Source organism: Tubulanus polymorphus, chromosome 6 (assembly GCF_964204645.1).
Source record: "Tubulanus polymorphus chromosome 6, tnTubPoly1.2, whole genome shotgun sequence".
In the NCBI taxonomy this organism is placed as follows: Eukaryota; Metazoa; Nemertea; class Palaeonemertea; order Tubulaniformes; family Tubulanidae; genus Tubulanus; species Tubulanus polymorphus.
This window is the reverse complement of record NC_134030.1, coordinates 16673289-16681514: the sequence shown is the minus strand read 5'-3', so window position 1 is coordinate 16681514 and position 8226 is coordinate 16673289.

Below are 8226 nucleotides of genomic sequence, written 5' to 3'. Positions count from 1 at the left end.
GAATATATAATTATGATTAGCGCATGCGCATTAAGCAAAAGCGGACATCAATGGCCGCATGTGACGCATGTGTTGTTTCTATTTTACAGAATTTATAGAATGAATATATAATTATGATTAACGCATGCGCATTAAGCAAAAGCACTCCTGTATGTCCGCATGTGACGCGGGTATTGTAACTGGTATGATTTAGATATCAAGGAACTGAAACGACTTATCAAAAGCAGCGAAGAATGAAAAAGGATGACGTTGGTCGAAGAAATGGAAGAGGATGCTAAAATATTAACCAATTTAGTAAAAAAATATGTATAATAAATGGAACCAGAACAACCACAAACTATCAATATTACAAATAACACTGGTGTCATAAATATATACTATAAGAAGTGTTCTAAGTGTGAATTAGATAAATTAGCTTTAACAGAATTTAGTAAGCGTAAGATTAGCAAAGATGGTTTTCAATATTGCTGTAAAACTTGTTTTAAACTATATACCAAACAATATCGAGAAGATAATAGAGAAGCTTATAATGATTATATGACAGAATACATGAGAGAAAGATATCAAACAGATCTTAATTTTAGATTGAAACAATGTTTAAGGACTAGATTAACACAATTATTCAACAAAGAAACGCATTCAGAAACACTATCTAATTTGTTGGGTTGTACAGATAAATTTCTTAAATCATGGATTATATTTCAATTCGATGGTCAAATGAATATAGATAATTATGGAGATTAGTTTCATATTGATCATACGTTACCAATATCTAAATTCAACATGAATGATGAATACAATAAAAAACTTATTTGGAATTGGAAAAATTTAAGACCTCTTGAAAAGAAAGAAAATCAAATCTAATCTAATAAACTAGATTTACAGTTATATTTAGAACAGTTAACAAAGGCAAAGAAATTTATTGATCAATGGAACGATGTTCCGAATAATGAACAATACGTTGAGTCTTTAATGAGTGGTTAAAGATTAATATATCTCAAATAAAATATAATAAAAAAACAATAACTTCAACTATCCATTATTTCTATTTTAATTTTTAATATTTTCTTTTACAATTCTTTTCAAAAGAGAATACTTTATATCGCAAATAAAAAATACTAAAAAAACAATAACTAATACTAAAATTCTTTAACTGAACTAAGCTAGTATTAACCTAAAGAGATGCTAATATCATTTTATAAAGTTATAATATTTTTGTTTGCTTTTTTTCTCCTATATAAATGTCAAAGAAATCTAATAAGAATAGTATTAATATTGAAAAAACATTAGATGATTTGGGTATAAGTGATAATATAGATACAGTTGTAACTAATTGTGCTCAAGTTAATAACAATATAGATTATGAATACTATTTATATTGTAAGCACCATCTTGAATTATTAATTGCTGGAGGGAAATCTAAGGATTTCTTGGGAAAAATAATAACTTTTCAAGAATTAGATGCTATGAAACCAGATAAAGTAATAAAATATTTTAAGATTTATGAAGAGGCAAGATTAGCCCGAATAAATGATTCTATTTCAGATGGTATTGTCAAATGTTACTCTAAGTTATGTAACTGGTTAATACCAATTGATGATGAAAATAAATTATATAGTGATTTGAAAAATGACTACTTAGTTATGACTGAATTACAAAAATGGGTTGGATATGCTTCATTCCAATTAGGATCGGTTATGACATTAATTTCTACTGGTGTCATAACATTTTCGAATATCAAGCCTATGGAATATAAATCAGGTAAGAACGAAACAGATGTACTACAACCAAACAGCGAAACAGAAAATGAATCAGAACAAAAATTAACTAAAATAAATGAGTGATGGCGTTAAGAAAAAGGTTAGATCCGAGAAACAAATTAAATGGGCAAGAGAATTGGGTAAAAGATCTGCAGAATTAAAAAAAGCTAAGAAAAAGAAATGAACTGATATAAATGAATCACAGACTTTATCTGATATTAATTCAAATAATAATCCATCTAATTCTTCTAATGCTGGAAGTAATAATTACTTATATATTACAATTGGATTAGTAACAGTTATTATATTCTCTGGTGTAATATATAAATCAAAATTCAAATCTGATGATAAAGATGATTCCAATGATGATACCAGAAAATAAGTCAAATCATAAAGTCATTGAAACTAAATCTAAACTATTTTTAATGGATTAAAATAAGATGGAAAAAGAACAATATTTAAGAGATTTATATTATAACCCAGAAAGTGAAGTATCATATTCAAACGTTTCAGAATTATGGAATAAAATTAAATCTGATAATGAAAATGGTAATATAAAATATAGTGAATTGAAATTATGGTTAAAAAATCAACCAACATATCAAATCCATAAGAAAATGGATAAAACTTATTTAACAAGAAAAGTTATGGTTTCATATATCGATCAACAATGGCAAGCTGATTTAATTGACATGAAGAACTTAGAAGAATACAACAAAGGATATTTCTGGATACTGAATGTTATAGACATATTCAGTCGATACGCATGGTCAATTCCAATCAAAAGTAAAACTGGTATCGAAGTAAAAAATGCTTTTAAATCAATATTTAAAGAAGCTATTCCAGATAAGATACAATTTGATGAAGGTAAGGAATTTTATAACAAACATTTCAAAAAACTATTATCTGATAACGATGTAGAATATTTTTCAACACATTCAGATAAAAAAGCATCTATTATAGAAAGATTTAATAAAACATTGAAAACTAGAATGTGGAAATATTTTACTGCTAATGAAACATATAAATATATCGATGTTTTAGATGATTTAGTGAATGGTTATAAAAATTCTAAACATAGTTCTATAAATATGAAACATATACAAGCTAGAAAAGAAGATAATTCGGAAATAGTTTGGAATAATTTATATGGAGCATTTGTTACACATGATTTCGGCGAACCTAAATTTAAAATAGGACAACACGTAAGAATATCTAAATATAGAAAAACATTTTATAAAGGTTATACCCCTAATTTTACAGAAGAAATATTCAAGATTAAAAAGATAATATTAACTAAACCATTTGTTTATAAACTAGAAGATCTAAAAGATGAAGAAATATTAGGTTATTTCTATGAACAAGAATTATCACTTGTACCAAATCCAGATGAAATAGAATACAAAATAGAAAAAGTATTGAAAACAAAATCTATTAAGGGAAAAAAGTATTCTTTGGTGAAATATAAAGGGTATGATGATAAATTTAATGAATGGATTTTATCTAGTAAAATTAAAAGAATAAATGAATAAAGATTTATTTATATTTGAACCACATAATATGTTAATAACTGGAGTAACAAACTGTGGTAAAACACATTTCATATTAGACTTGTTAGAAACTATTGATAAGAATCATTTTGATCATATAATATTATTCTGTCCTACTTATGAAATGAATAAAACATGTAATAGAGATATAGTTAAGATAAAAAAGTTTATTATATTAGATCCTAAAACAGTAAAAGAAAATTTAGATAATTTCATAAAAATAGCAATTGATACTTATAAAGGATCAAATACATTATTCATTATAGATGATTGTGCTAATTTACATGATTCAAAAGTGAAAGAAAGTGAGTTACGTTATCTAGCTTTCTCTGGGAGACATTTCGGGATAACAACATGAGTTTTAAATCAAAAATATAATTCAATTGTTAAAGACTTTAGGGAGAATATAAGATTTCTAGTTTTATTTTATAACAAAGATAAAAAATCTATGCAACAATCATTAGAAGAAAATCAAATTATACCTACTGAGTTACATGATGAATATATGAATAAATTAAAGAATAATACAGGTTCAAAATTATTACTGAGGCTTCAATTTCCCTATGAATATAAATTTATAAAATAAAATCCTAATCCTAATCAAGACGTACGTAAGAATCTAAGATTCTTGCTAAGAAAGTAAGAAAGTAAGAATTCTTGGATTCTCACTCGTACGTCTAGTACATAGATATATAAATTATTAAATGAAATATATAATAATGAATAAATTATATATTAAAACTATGTTTAGCTTAGTTCAGTTAAAGAATTTTAGTATTAGTTATTGTTTTTTTATTTGCGATATAAAGTGTTCTCTTTTGAAAAGAATTGTAAAAGAAAATATTAAAAATTAAAATAGAAATAATGGATAGTTGAAGTTATTGTTTCTTTATTATATTTTATTTGAGATATATTAATCTTTAACCACTCATTAAAGACTCAACGTATTGTTCATTATTCGGAACATCGTTCCATTGATCAATAAATTTCTTTGCCTTTGTTAACTGTTCTAAATATAACTGTAAATCTAGTTTATTAGATTAGATTTGATTTTCTTTCTTTTCAAGAGGTCTTAAATTTTTCCAATTCCAAATAAGTTTTTTATTGTATTCATCATTCATGTTAAATTTAGATATTGGTAACGTATGATCAATATGAAACTTATCTCCATAATTATCTATATTCATTTGACCATCGAATTGAAATATAATCCATGATTCAAGAAATTTATCTGTACAACCCAACAAATTAGAAAGTGTTTCTGAATGCGTTTCTTTGTTGAATAATTGTGTTAATCTAGTCCTTAAACATTGTTTCAATCTAAAATTAAGATCTGTTTGATATCTTTCTCTCATATATTCTGTCATATAATCATTATAAGCTTCTCTATTATCTTCTCGATATTGTTTGGTATATAGTTTAAAACAAGTTTTACAGCAATATTGAAAACCATCTTTGCTAATCTTACGCTTACTAAATTCTGTTAAAGCTAATTTATCTAATTCACACTTAGAACACTTCTTATAGTATATATTTATGACACCAGTGTTATTTGTAATATTGATAGTTTGTGGTTGTTCTGGTTCCATTTATTATACATATTTTTTTACTAAATTGGTTAATATTTTAGAATCCTCTTCCATTTCTTCGACCATCGTCATCCTTTTTCATTCCTCGCTGCTTTTGATAAGTCGTTTCAGTTCCTTGATATCTAAATCATACCAGTTACAATACCCGCGTCACATGCAGACATACAGGAGCGCTTTTGCTTAATGCGCATGCGTTAATCATAATTATATATTCATTCTATAAATTCTGTAAAATAGAAACAACACATGCGTCACATGCGGCCATTGATGTCCGCTTTTGCTTAATGCGCATGCCCTAATCATAATTATATATTCATTCTGTAAAATAGAAACAACTGAACATAGAAAATTCAAACGCATTCATATCCGCGTCACATGCGGCCATTTATGGCCGGTTTTGCTTAATGCGCATGCGCTAATCATAATTATATATTCATTATGCAAATAGAAACGACTGAACATAAAAATTCACCAAGTAGATTTACACAATACATTATACAAGTATGTTCAGTCGTTCGTTTCTTCCAATACATCATTTGATTTCTATAAATACAATCTATAATTACAAACATTTTTTCAATTGCCGGTAAATATTTAACTACATCAACAAATGTTAAACTTAATCATTGGTATTTGTGGAGTAGTCTTAATGTTTTTGAAATTCTTATATAGTTTCTTCGTTGATCTTTTGGTGTTTCTTGCGCCAATTTCTATTGGTTCGATATCCATTGCTGTTGATTCCTCAGTCAGAAAGAGTATCTTGAGTTTCTCTATCGCTTCTTGATGTGTATGACGTTTTATTAATCTAAAAGATATTAGCGGTAACTCTAGCTATCTAAAAGATATACTAAATACACTTAAATATATCTAAAGGTTTCATATTTAGTAGCCCTAATAACTACAAAAAACAGTACTTACATTTAGATTTAGAATTGTAAACTATAAACTCCTAATTGCGTTTCGAGAGAGAATATCCTAAGCGTTATGTTACATCATCTATTCAGTTCCGGTGCGATTTCTAGAATGAACACGTCTGCGATTGACACGTCATCTCTATTCAGAGTTCCGGTACACCTTCTAGAATGTTCTACGCGTTTGCAGTATTATGACTCATATGTCTCGGCGTCATAGTAACAGCTGTGACAGCTGTGAATTTATAGATTTATTCCATAGCTTTTTACATGAAATGTATATAGGCTCAAATAGAATCATGTTCTAGTATAAGCAAATGCTATGTATTATATCATGTATACAGATATTAGTGGAACAAAGATGGCGATCTATTCGGGCACCTCTTGGTTGTTCATTCCGAGGCGACAATAACATATTTAATTTTGCCAATGACATAAAATCTTATGATTTAATAGAGGTATGACATCAAATTTACTTGATATGAATACCTCATAAACCAAATAAATTTCAATCATTAGTTATAATGTGCAAATAACTTTCAGGCAGCCATACATGGACCATTGTTATTTTGCATAAGAGGAATGCTCGGCAACAACCAAAGGCTGACAGTTCGAGATTATTGCAAATTAATCGAAAGTAAGTAAACTATTATATCTAAAAATACCAAACCTTGCATAAACTATTAGTACACATTTCAACCCCTGTCTTTTAAGAAATCTACTCAGCAAATACAGATAATGAATGGCTCAACTTATCAAATGACATGGCAGCAAATCTGGGGACATTTTTCAACGTTATTTTCCTGCTTCGATGTTGACGATTCATTATCATCTTCACCATCATCTAATAGAAACAGTCAAGACTTTCGGAACGGCACATTATAGCAACATGTTTGCAGCTGAATCATTCTTAAATAAGCTGAAATCGATAAACACAGCAAATCAAAAAGTAGAGAAAAGCTGGATGAAAAAGCACCAGGTACGATTCCCAAACTTCTAACTTGTTCATAAAACCACATGTATGCATACACAATGTATCTATTTCTAGGTATTACTAACTTCTGTACAACTCGGCCAAGAAACTAAGGAATGAAGATCCTCCATTACCTCTAAGATCATTATTACCTACTGTTAGCATACTACTAACATAGGATCTCAACAATATCTGACTACAATCAACTGAATTTTTTTTTCAACAATAGGATTCGAATCAAGGAGTCTACTGTATTTGCTCTTTTAATTCCTTAAATTGGAACATAATCAACTTATTTTCTAAATTAAACAAATTTTGGCTATCAATTGTCAATATATTTCAAAAAAAGGTAGAGGATGAACAAGATCATAAAATAACAGCAGGTATTACATACAGAGAGTATATAATACACCAACACGACTGTTACCTGTATGGGAAAGCCTCTCTAATACCACCGGATGATGAGCTGCTACACGGCTTAGAGGAGTTTTTCGATGGGTAAACATTCTTAGAAACCTGAATTCTAAAATATCTAATTTGCATTTCATATTAATAAAAATGATGACATATAATATTTCAGACAAATTATTTTTGATCTGATCGAAAATTACGATATGGCTGTGGTACCAGACTACGATTCAGAAATGTTATATCACTATAGAAAAAAAATGTAAGTTATCATGAAAATCTCAATACAAATCTCTACATACCGTATCTTGTCTATGTAGCACATCATTTCAGTTATGACTAAACCGCAGATTAAAAACCTGTAGTTCATATGTACAAATCGAATTTGATGAATATGACGATTGACGTCGAAGAAATGCTGTTGAAATTAACGGTCACATACGACATACCTATATATCACAAATCATGAGCTTCATTAAATGCAATGAACAGGTGCGTGTCCTTTCCTTTCTTCTTCCATCTTAACTAGGGCTTGGTTGCCTCTACCAAGCACAACTTCACTGAAATTGACATTCTTTCAAGGAATTGGCACCAATAAAATGCCTAAGCAGGCCAAAACTTGATGATAACGGATTCTGGTGGACATTCACAACAGATGCAGCATTCGCACCATGCCTGGTGCCTGTTGAGCACCTTAAAAAGTGTCAAATTTTAACGGCTGTTGAAGAAACCAGGATTTGGGCATGGTGCCTAATTTGAAGTACAGGCAGGTACAATTGTAATAACATCTTTGTCGTCAAAATAAAAGACTCATTATTTATTTGCAATTGTCTTGAAATTAAAACATCCCGACCATTCTTAATGGCCAAATTATACATGAATTTCCACTCCAAAGAATTACGCATGGTTTTACGATGAACGAATCAGTCTTAGAAAACATTAATATTAATATTGTATGTTAGAAATACATAAAGAGATTCCAACACTGACAGGCACTTACTAAACGTCAAGAACTTTTGATAATTCTCCAGTTTC